General features: G+C 40.0%; 1 long non-coding RNA gene across 1 annotated transcript in view; it reads right to left on the bottom strand.

The window, feature by feature from the left end:
- LOC108539671 (uncharacterized) overlaps positions 1-11,338 on the bottom strand; it is a 45,215-nt gene continuing 33,877 nt past the window's right edge. The window contains exons 2-3 of the long non-coding RNA XR_001888455.1: positions 5,573-5,663; positions 1-81 (exon numbers count right to left, since the gene is read on the bottom strand). This is a non-coding gene — a long non-coding RNA (uncharacterized LOC108539671). The remainder of the gene's footprint in view (positions 82-5,572; positions 5,664-11,338) is intronic.

Genomic DNA, 11,338 nt, shown 5'->3' with positions numbered 1-11,338 from the left:
GTCCTTCAGGGACATCCCAGAAAGGGGATGTAGTGTTAGTTGTCCACTTCTGAGTAGTGCCTGCATATCATGCAGAATCATCTGTAAACAAAACAAACTTATCTTTCTCTGTCAACTGATCATAGGGAACTTAGATTATAGGTGCAGGCTGGGAGAAAGAAAGGAGTGTAGCAAAAATGAGGGCCATGGGCATTTGAGCTGCTTCCTCATGTAACTTACTTATGCCTTCTGTGCCTGCTTGAGCTCGATTTCATATATACTACTTACCTTTGTTGATGGAGTGAGTGCTATTGTACATACCCAACTTTATGGCTATGTGGGTCGGATAACACACAGGTCATGGTGGGCAGCTCAGGTCACGTGAAAACTTGGTTGTTTCCAGTCTCTACTAAGGCCCATTAGCAGGCCAAGAGCTGTTTCTCAAAAGAACTGTAGTTATCTAGGAAAGATGGCAGGGCCTGTGTTGCCATTCACCTATGGGGGCCTGCCAAAGGTTCCCAAGAGCATCCCTATCTGTCACTGACAACTCAAGCACCATTGGATCTGCTTGATCATATGGCCCAAGTGGCACAGCAGTTTGCATAGCAGCCTGGACCTGTTGCTGAGCCCTCTCTTGTTCTAGGCCCTACTCAACACTAGCAGCTTTTTGTGTTACTCAGTAAATGGGTCAGAGTTACACACCCATATGAAGAGTTATGTTGCCTCCAAAATCCAAAGAAGCCCACCAGATGGTGTACCTCTTTTTTGGTTGTAGGAGAGGCCAGGTGCAAGTATTTATCCTTCACCTTAGAAGGGATATCTCAAATGCTCCACACCTCTGAGCTTCTAGAAACTTGACTGAGGTTGGATATGCCACCTTTTACCTCTGAGGAGAGGAGAAAACTAACAGCCATATAATAGTCTATTATATTCTTTAAACTAGTAGGTTAAAACAAAACTGATAAAATAATTACTTACAAGGGAACAGAGTAGCAGCCCAGGATGGAAGCTGATCATGTATATTCTGTTAAAAATATAACACCTATTTACTGCTCTGATGCACTGAAAAAGTTAAGAAACAATGGCCAATCCAGTAGCAATGAGTAACTCTAGTACCCAGATTGAGTCCTCTAAAAATATTACCTACAAGGAAAAATGGCTGAATCCACGTCTGTGGTCAAGCTGTACCAGATGAGTCTGGACTGAATGATCACACCAGCGAACATGTCAAAAAGACTCAGAAGCCAACCTGATAGGACTTCCACAGACCAAATAAGAACAATTTAAGCATCAAAAACATTAGTGCCCACAGTGAGTTAAAACACATCACATACAGAAACATCTCTGAGTCGTGATGACACTTTAAAAGAAAAAACTCAAACAAAACCAACTCACTGCTCATCTGTGGAGGATCCTACAGAAACAATACTTATTCTTAAAACTGGAAATACTGCAAAATGATTAAATATTTGTCCTTCCTTTCCTGTGTGTGCCATACCTCAGTTAAGCCTAATAGTTGGCGGGGGTTGAAGCAGGGGAGTTTCTCTTATAGAAATGTCCAGCTAATAAATGCAGAAGAAATTGTACTATCTAAACACCATCATTGTAGAATTTTTAATGAAATGCAGATCTTGGTAAAGATCAGAGATTGTAAAAAATCATGAGGTAAAAAGCAGATGGGACATTTCACAATGGATGGATCAGTCTAACAACACCTGAGCCCAGTGCTCAATCTTAATGTCAAGGTAGGAGTGACAATCAGACACAATGAGGCTCTTTGTATGCCTATGAATTGAACGCTTGTGTCCTCCCAAAACTCATATGTGGAAACCGTAATCTCCAATGTGACAGTATTTAAAAATAGGACTTTTGGGAAATAATTAGGTCATCAAAGTGGAGCCCTCAGTATGAGATTAGTGTCTTTATAAGAAGAGACACGGAGAGCTTGCTTGCTCTCTGCATGCACACACCAAGGAAAGGCCACGTGAGGACATAACCAGGAAGAGGATTCTCACCAGGAACCCAACCATACTGGCATCCTGATTAGACTTCTAGCTTCCAGACTCATGAGAAGTAAATGCTTGTTATTCAAGCCACCTAGTCTGTGGTAATTTGGTAAAGCAGCCTGAACTAAGACTTGGTGTAAGGATATAGGATATGTAACACATCTGAGGTACTCTTGCCAAAAAAATCCTGAACTGGATGAAGCCTCTAACTCTACTAATTTACAGGAAATAGGAGGGGCCAGAGCAATGTAAGTAACAGCACAATGGGGATACAATCAGCAAAATTGAGAATGTAAACTCCACAAACCAAAGATCCAGTGTAATAAGCAAATACAGGTTGAATATCATTAATCTGAAAATCCAAAATCCGAAATGCTCCAATGAGCATTTCCTTTGAGCATCATGTCAATGATCAAAAAATTTCAGATATTGGAGCCTTTCGGATTTGCAGATTAGGGATACTGAACATGTAAATTGAAAAGCAAAAACAAAGAGAGAAAAGAGATTTAAAACTCCAGAGAGTTAATGAGAAATTAAAGTATAATTAAAACCCATAATGAGATACCACCACACTTACACCAGAAAAAGAAAATTGAAAAGATGGAAAACACCAAGTGTTGGTGAGGATATGGAAGCTGTGTAATTTTCACGGCACTGGTGAAAATACAAATTCAACAACTACTTTGAAAAAGTGCTGGCAGTATTGACTGAGCTGATCATACACACATCCTACAACTCAGAAATTTCATTCTTAGGTCTGGGGAAGGTACACACCCAAAAGAAAGAAAAATAAATGTTTATCCAAAGATATGTCCAAGACATTCATAACGCTGTTATTCATAATGTCAAAAACTAGAAAAAATCCACATAGCAGATATGCTTACTGTGAAATATCCACTAGATGTAACAATATCCACCAATGATGATGAATCATCTACTACTATAGACAACAATAAATGTAAATCTCACATACAGTATGTTGACTGAAGGAAGAAAGTTAGAAAAGAGAACATGATGTATGATTCTAGGAATTTTTCTTCTAATTTCCCATTACAGTTTAGGCTACATAAAAAATTCAACACCCTATTTTTTCTTATTTGAAGGTACTTAGTGTTCCCATATATTATCTGCACGTTAACCTCAGAGAAGCACATATCCACTGAGCCCCTGAAAAGTGAAGCACTACAGATGTGAACGCGGCTAATGCTGTTGATATGGTTTGGGTGTGTCCCCATCTAAATCTCAACTCGAATTGTATCTCCCGGAATTCCCACATGTTGAGGGAGGGACCCAGGGGGAGGTAACTGAATCATGGGGGCCAGTCTTTCCCATGCTATTCTTGTGCTACTTAATGAGTCTCACGAGATCTGATGGGTTTATCAGGGGTTTCCGCTTTTGCTTCTTCCTCATTTTCTCTTGCTGCCGCCAGGTAAGAAGGGCCTTTCGCCTCCCGCCATAATTCTGAGGCCTCCCTAGCCATGTGGAACTGTAAGTCCAATTAAATCCTTTTTTCCCAGTTTTGAGTATGTCTTTATTGGCAATGTAAAAATGAACTAATACAGTAAATTGGTACCAGTAGAGTGGGGTGTTGCTGAAAAGATACCCGAAAATGTGGAAGCAACTTTGGAACTGGGTAACAGGCAGAGGGTAGAACAGTTTGGAAGGCTCAGAAGAAGACAGGAAAATGTGGGAAAGTCTTGAAGCTCCTAGAGACTTGTTGAATGACTTTGCCCAAAATGCTGATAGCAATATGGACAAAAAGATCCAGGCTGAGGTGGTCTCAGATGGAGATGAGGAACTTGTTGGGAACTGGAGTAAAGGTGACTCTTGCTATGTTTTAGCAAAGAGACTGGCAGCATTTTGCCTCCGCCCTAGAGATTTGGGGAAGTTGGAACTTGAGAAAGATGATTTAGGGTATCTGGCAGAAGAAACTTCTAAGCAGCAAAGCATTCAAGAGGTGACTTGGGTTCTATTAAAGGCATTCAGTTTTATAAGGGAAGCACAGCATAAAAGTTTGGAAAATTTGCAGCCTGACTATGTGATAGAGAAGAAAAATACATTTTCTGGGGAGAAATTCAAGCTGGCTGCAGATATTTGCGTATGTAGCAAGGAGCCTAATGTTAATCCCCAAGACCATGGGGAAAATGTCTTTAGGCCATGTCAGAGACCTTCACAGCAGCCCCTCCCATCACAAGCCTGGAGGCCCAGGAGGAAAAAGTGGTTTCCTGGGCTGGGCCTAGGGTCCCTATGCTGTGTGTAGCCTAGGGACTTGGTGCCCTGTGTCCCGGCTGTGGCTGAAAGGAGCCAACATACAGCCCAGGCTGTGGCTTCAGACGGGGGAAGCCCCAAGCCTTGGCAGCTTCCACGTGGTGTTGAGCTTGCAGGTGCACAGAAGTCAAGAACTGCAGTTTGGGAACCTCCATCTAGATTTCAGAAGATGTATGGAAACTCCTGCATGCCCAGGCAAAAGTTTGCTACAGGGGCGGGGCGCTCATGGAGAATCTCTGCTAGGGCAGTGAAGAAGAAAAATGTGTGATTGGAGCCCCCACACAGAGTCCCTACTGGGGCACTGCCTAGTGGAGCTGTGAGAAGACAGTCACTGTCTTCCAGACCCCAGAATGGTAGATCCACTGACAGTTTGCACCATACGCCTAGAAAAGTCACTGACACTCAACACCAGCCCATGAAAGCACCCAGGAGGGAGGCTGTACCCTGCAAAGCCACAGGGGTGGAGCTGTCCAAGATCATGGGAACCCACCTTTTGCATCAATGTGAACTGGATGCGAGACCTGGAGTCAAAGGAGATCACTTTGGAGACTTAAAATTTGACTGCCCTGCTGAATTTTGGACTTGCATGGGCCCTGTAACCCCTTTGTTTTGGCCAGTTTCTCCCATTTGGAATGGCTGCATTTATCCAATACCTCTATCCCCATTCTACCTAGGAAGTAACTAGCTTGCTTTTGATTTTACAGGCTCATAGGTGGAAGGGACTTGCCTTGTCTCAGATGAGACTTTGCACTGTGGACTTTTGGGTTAATACTGAAATCAGTTAAGACTCTGGGCGACTCTTGGGAAGGCATGATTGGTTTTGAAATGTGAGGACATGAGATTTGGAGGGGCTAGGGGCAGAATGATATGGTTTGGCTGTGTCCCCATCTAAATCTCAACTTGAATTGTATCTCCCGGAATTCCCACATGTTGTGGGAGGGACCCAGGGGGAGGTAACTGAATCATGGAGGCCAGTCTTTCTCATGCTATTCTTGTGATAGTTAATGAGACTCACGAGATCTGATGGGATTATCAGGGGTTTCCGCTTTTGCTTCTTCCTCATTTTCTCTTGCTGCCACCATATAAGAGCCTTTCACCTCCCACCACGATTCTGAGGCCTCCCCAGCCATGTGGAACTGTAAGTCCAATTAAACCTTTTTTTTTGTTCCTAGTTTTGGGTATGTCTTTATCAGGAGCATGAAAACAAACTAATACAGCTGTGTATAATGGACATGCAGCTGGATATGAGACAGGAGACATACTTATCCCACTAACTCTAGGTGCCCTTGAGTAAGTCACCACACCACATCTATACTCACCCAGCAAAGAGGGACTGAGTAGTCCTGTCTCCAGCAAGATCTCAGGGACAGAGAGCAATGTGATTCCCATCTGGAAAACCACTCTGAGTTCCTAAAAGGGAAAAGAACTCATTCATCTTGGGGGTCCAAGGAATTATCTATATCAACAGCCAAGTTGTCTAGTACAAAGTAATTATGATGTTTATTAATGTTTTTATTTTAAAAATTATTACTTTTCCTTAAATAAATACCATGTGGTACAATGTAGAATGACTACAGAAACATAGATAAAAGAGCTATGGTCTCAAAGTTACACCAACCACCATGGGTTGACATAGTTCAACAAATATCTGTCTCTTCTTCCTAAGTGCACTGGTTAGGAGTGTGGGCTCTGTATACAGACTAGAGACAAACTCTAGTTCTGCCATGTAAAAACCTTGTGACTTTGAATACTGTTATTTCACCATAAAATCACTCAAAGTCTTGTCAGTAAAACCAGGATTATACAGTACTTACAATAGAGGACAAAACATATTTTACATGTATCACGGAACTTAAAATTTAAATTTAAATTAAAAAAAAAGTCCCTGTGTTCTGGTTTTTAAAAATATAAATGGCCAGGGATCACATTAACTTGAAAATTCTAAGGTAGAGATACTGGGGAAAGAAAGTGTAACAGTCTTGCAACTTAATCCTATTTATCAACTCGGGTATTTTTTAAATTTTAATTTTAACTGACAAATAATTGTATATACTATGGGGTACACTGTAATGTTTTGATATATGTTTACATTGTGGAAAGATTAAATCAAGCCAATTCAATAAATTCAATAAAGCTTAATAGTCTTACAAATGAGTCTTGTTTTTCCTTTTTCTTATTTATTTACTTATGATCCAGATACTCATTCTTTATTACAAAATGGCATATTTTCCTCCAATCTGTTGGAGTCCTCTACTTTTGTTTGTGGTATCTTTTGTTAAATAATAGTTTTTAATTTTGCTGTCAAATTTACCTATTTTTGCCTTATATAGCTTTTGATTTTACTTATTTTTTAAATTTTTGTTCATTTTTTAACTTTGATTTTAGTTTCAAGAGTACATGTGAAGGTTTGTTATACAGGCAAATCGTGTGTCACAAGGGTTTGGTGTGCAGATTATTTTGCCACTCAGGTTATATGCATAGTACCCAGTAGGTAGTTTTCAATCCTTACTCTCCTCTCTCCGTCTACCCTCAGGTATGAATATTAGTCATCAACTGATGCATTTTAAAATCACTTTTTTTCACTACAACCACTGTTGGTTGACTAATTACCTTAAGAATGCCTCAGAAGCACTTGGAAGAACTGATCTCAGAAAACAGCCCACCATTTCTCTGCATGGCCAAACAAACAGCCGAGCGGTCCTCCTTAACTATGCCTTATCCCCACACACCCCACACACACAGCCACTGCAGGTCCCCCATGCCCTACCTCCAAACACGACCTGTCCAGGTCTAACCCTTCCTCTGCACACAGCTGCAGTCCTGGCATCATTCACCTGTGCCTCTTCCCTGAATTTCTGCAATATTCTTCTAATGGTTATCCCCACTCTTTATTTTGTCCCTCTCCAGTCCATTCTCCAAACAGTGGCCAGAGTCACTTTCTGAAAACAAGAATCACATCACGTCACTCCCGTACTCTAGCTTTCCACACTCAGAATAAAACCCAAACTCCTTAAAAGATCCAAACCATGTGGCTCTTGTCTGCCCTTTCGACCTCATCTCTGACTTGTCTGCATATATGGGCCAGGCTTCAGCCACTCCAACTTGTCCTCTGCTCCTAGATCAATGGTGCCCATACACAGCACAGGGACACTGACAAAATGGCCTCTCCATGCCTGGCTTCTTTCTGTTGTTCAGGACTCAGTTCAAGTGTCACTTTCTGAGAAAGAGCTTCACTGACAACCCCATCTATGATAATCCCTGTCTCAGTCATTTTCTACTCTACCTATCAATTTTCTTCAAAACACAAATCCCCATATGAAATTGCCTCACTCATTGATTGCTTATTGCCAGTTTCCCCAAACTAGAATGATAGCTCCAGGGATTCTTCTTCTTTTATTCTCTGTAATGTTTCTTCAGTGTCTCATACATTAATCACTGAATAAGAATTACTGAATTGAAAAAATTGTTACCTACTGGACACACAAGACAAGATACAGAAATTTAAAGCTGAGTAGCAGGAGCAACTAACAATGAAATTAGACATCAAAGGATTTAAACTTTTCATAGACCTTGTTGCCATCCACAGCATTGCTTTTCAATCGTGGATGAATAACAGAAACAGCAAAAGAAATTACTCAAAATGTAGACACCTCTCACCTCACCTCCCTGGTTTTAATTTTGCAGATCTAGGATGGGTCCAAGTATGTGCAATTTTAGCAAGCAACCATGGACAAATCTGATGAAATGGTCCATAGATCACACTTGTAAAAATCCTGCCCTAAACAGCTCAGAGTTGGGTACCACAAATTTAAGGCCCACCATACAAAGCTCTGGGATATCTGCAGTTACTCTGTTAATATACTTAGGTGAAAGTACACTGGTTCTTCTCCACCACATAAGACCACAGATTGCCACATGGGATCACACTTACATTCCAGAGTATTCCTGGGTGGTCTAGAGGTGTGGGGATTATTATCCTATTGGATAAACAAAGCTGGAAGAAAGGTATGACTTGCCTAAAGTGTCCCCATGATGTGACTTGGGTCTCTTTCCTCTTGCTCCAGTAACCTAAGAGGCTTTCAGAGTCTCTGATCTTAAACTAGAAGAGAGAGTAAGGGGATAAGAAAGCACATGGAATAGAGAAGAAAGAGGATAAGAAAGCACATGAAATGCAGGGGATGGGGTGACGATGTCTGGCCTATCCCACTCAGTTAACTGGAAGCTGTGCAATGATGTTTTTCTTCTTCCTCAACTCCATCCCAGAACCCCTCCCACACAAAGCAGTGACACTGAAGCTCACACATAATGGAAATGTGGACTTATTCCTGTTTGAAGTTACATTTTCAAGTATTTGCTCTAGTAGTTAGGCCATTATGTTAATGCCAGAAGCATTCTATTGACAGAATGGAGGAGGCAAGTTGGAATGGGGAATTACCATTTGCTGATGGTCTACTAGGTACCACACAGTATAGGTTGTTATTTTCAGGCTTTTTCTCTTCAAGTCCTCAAAGTGATGTTCTGAGGCTGACATCACAGCTTCCTTCCTACAGATGAGGGCTAATAGGCTTAGGGGGCCAAGTACATATTCAAGGAATTTTATGGAAGCTTCAAATGGACATGAGACCTACTTTAAGGGGCTCCCACTGGCCAATTTTGAGAACACTAGAGCACTAAAATTGATATGGTTTGGATACTGCCCCCTCTGAATCTCATGTAGAATTGCAATTCACATTGTTGAAGGTGAAGCCTGATGGGATGTGACTGGATGATGGGGGTGGATTTCTCATGAATTGTTTAGTGCTATCCCCTTGGTGATAAGTGAGTTCTCCATCAGTTAGTTCATTTGGTTGTTTAAAAGTCTGAAACCTTCCCCTTGTCTGTCTCTCTTGCTCCCACTCTTGCCATGTGACATGCCTGCTACTGCTTTGCCTTCTGCCATGATTAAAAGTTCCCTGAGGCTTCCCGAGAAGCCAAGCAGATCCTGGGGCCATGCTTCCTGTCCAGCCTGCAGAACCATGAGCCAATTAAACCTTTGTCTTCATAAATTACCATCTCAGGTATTTTTGTATTACAAGGCAAGAATGGCCTAATACAAAAAATATATATTAATAATTACAGAGGGTAACCCTTTGAGGAACATGGGAATCTGAGTCACACTGACAGAAATAAATGTTAATAAATACATTGATAAATAAATAAGGGAGAAGAAAATCTCTATCTTTTCTCAAATGCAAACTAATAATTCCAGAAGGAATATCAGAATTGGAAAACAGCCACTTAACAACTATCATAATAATACGTGTTTCAGGCAAACAACATAAACGAATGCTCATTCTGCACCAAATCTCATGGCAGTCACTGAGTCACCATGGTAACAATGTGGGCCAAGACAGCTCGGAAAAGAAAATAACCATCACTTTGATTTGTTTTCTAGTATGTCCTAGGAACTGATATGACCACAGTAATTAACCTGAAGTATTCCTCACAATAAATACTTCTGGCAGCTTCAGCAATATACACATTCATACACACATACATACCCACATACATACATGTTCGCTCTCTCTCTCTCTCTTTCTTTCTCAACACCCAAGATCCCAGGAATTCACTGAGATGGATTGCTGGTGGTGGGGAGTAGGTAACAAACCCCACAATTTAATAGATTCAATTCTGACCACATATAAAGTTGAAATCTACTAAACTATTTTACGATGGATTTTTCTGGAGATGACCTGTCGATTTGTCTCTGGGACTTTTTTCCTCTAGTTACAGCATATTTTCAATAACTTCTGAAAGCTGACATGGAAACACAAGCAAATGCCTAAGTATCAGGTACCTTTTCCATTTTATAGTCTGAGATCTCAACCTAGAAGATTAGTTAACAGCTACTGTTAAACATTTGGCAGCTGACAGCTCAGTGAAAATAAAAATGTAATTCAAAATACTGGCATTTATAAGAGCACCAAGAAATATGAAATAACTAGGAATAATCTATCCAAATATGTGACAGGTCTGTATAGTGAACGCTACATAACATTGCAAAGAGAAATTAAAGAAGACCTAAATAAATAGAGAGACATACTGTCTTCATGAGTTGGAAAACTCAGTATTGTTAAGATGCCTGTTCTGTTTAAACTGATCTAAATATTCAGAACAATCCCAATAAAAATCCTAACTGATATAGTTTTAACAGAAAGTAAAATGCTATTTCTAAAATTCATGTAAAAATACAAAGGATCTAGACTATGCAAACAACTTTGAGAAAGAACAAAATGGATGACAAGCACTACCTGATTTTAAGACTTCTTACAAACCCATAGTAATCAAGACAGTGTGCTACTGGCATCAAGGCAGAAAAGCAGATCAAAAGAACAAAATAAACCACCTAAAAATTGACCTACATATATTGGACAACTGACTTTTGACAAAGGTGCAGAAGCCATTCAATGTATAAAGGATGGTATTTTCAATGTATCATGCTGAAACAAGTAGATATTCATACACCCAATTACATACTGTGATCTATATATTGTACCATGTACAAAAGAGAATTCAAAAGGCAATTCATAATGGATCATAGATGCAAATATAAAACCTAAAGCTGTAAAACTTGTAGAAGAAAACATGGGAGAGCAAAATTGTGACCTTGAGTTAGGTAAATATTTCTTAGATGAATAAATCAGTAATTTGGAATGCGTCAAAGTTAAAAACTCTGGGTCTTACAAAGACACTGTTAAGAGAATGAAAAGACAAGTCCCTGATTGGGAGAAAATGTTTGAAAATCATATCTGATAAGTACTTGTATCCAAAATATAGAAAATATCACAAAATTCAATTAAACATTCCAATAAATGAATAGGCAAAAGAGTTGAATAGACACTTATCTATAGAAGATAAACAACTGTCAACTGTCAAATAAGTACATGAAAATATACTCAAACATCATTAATCACTAGGGAAATGTAAATGAAAACTACAAGGCATCACTACCTCGTGGCTTTGCTTTTTTTGTACTTTAAAAATTATTCTTGGCATTGTTCCCTTACAGTACTATTTCTATAGCACCTAATTGAATTTCTATCTTC

The sequence above is a fragment of the Rhinopithecus bieti genome, unplaced genomic scaffold (assembly GCF_001698545.2).
Source record: "Rhinopithecus bieti isolate Rb0 unplaced genomic scaffold, ASM169854v2 scaffold_18512, whole genome shotgun sequence".
NCBI classification, from domain to species: Eukaryota; Metazoa; Chordata; class Mammalia; order Primates; family Cercopithecidae; genus Rhinopithecus; species Rhinopithecus bieti.
The sequence above is the reverse complement of the archived record's forward strand: the minus strand, read 5'-3'. Positions and strand labels throughout refer to the sequence as shown.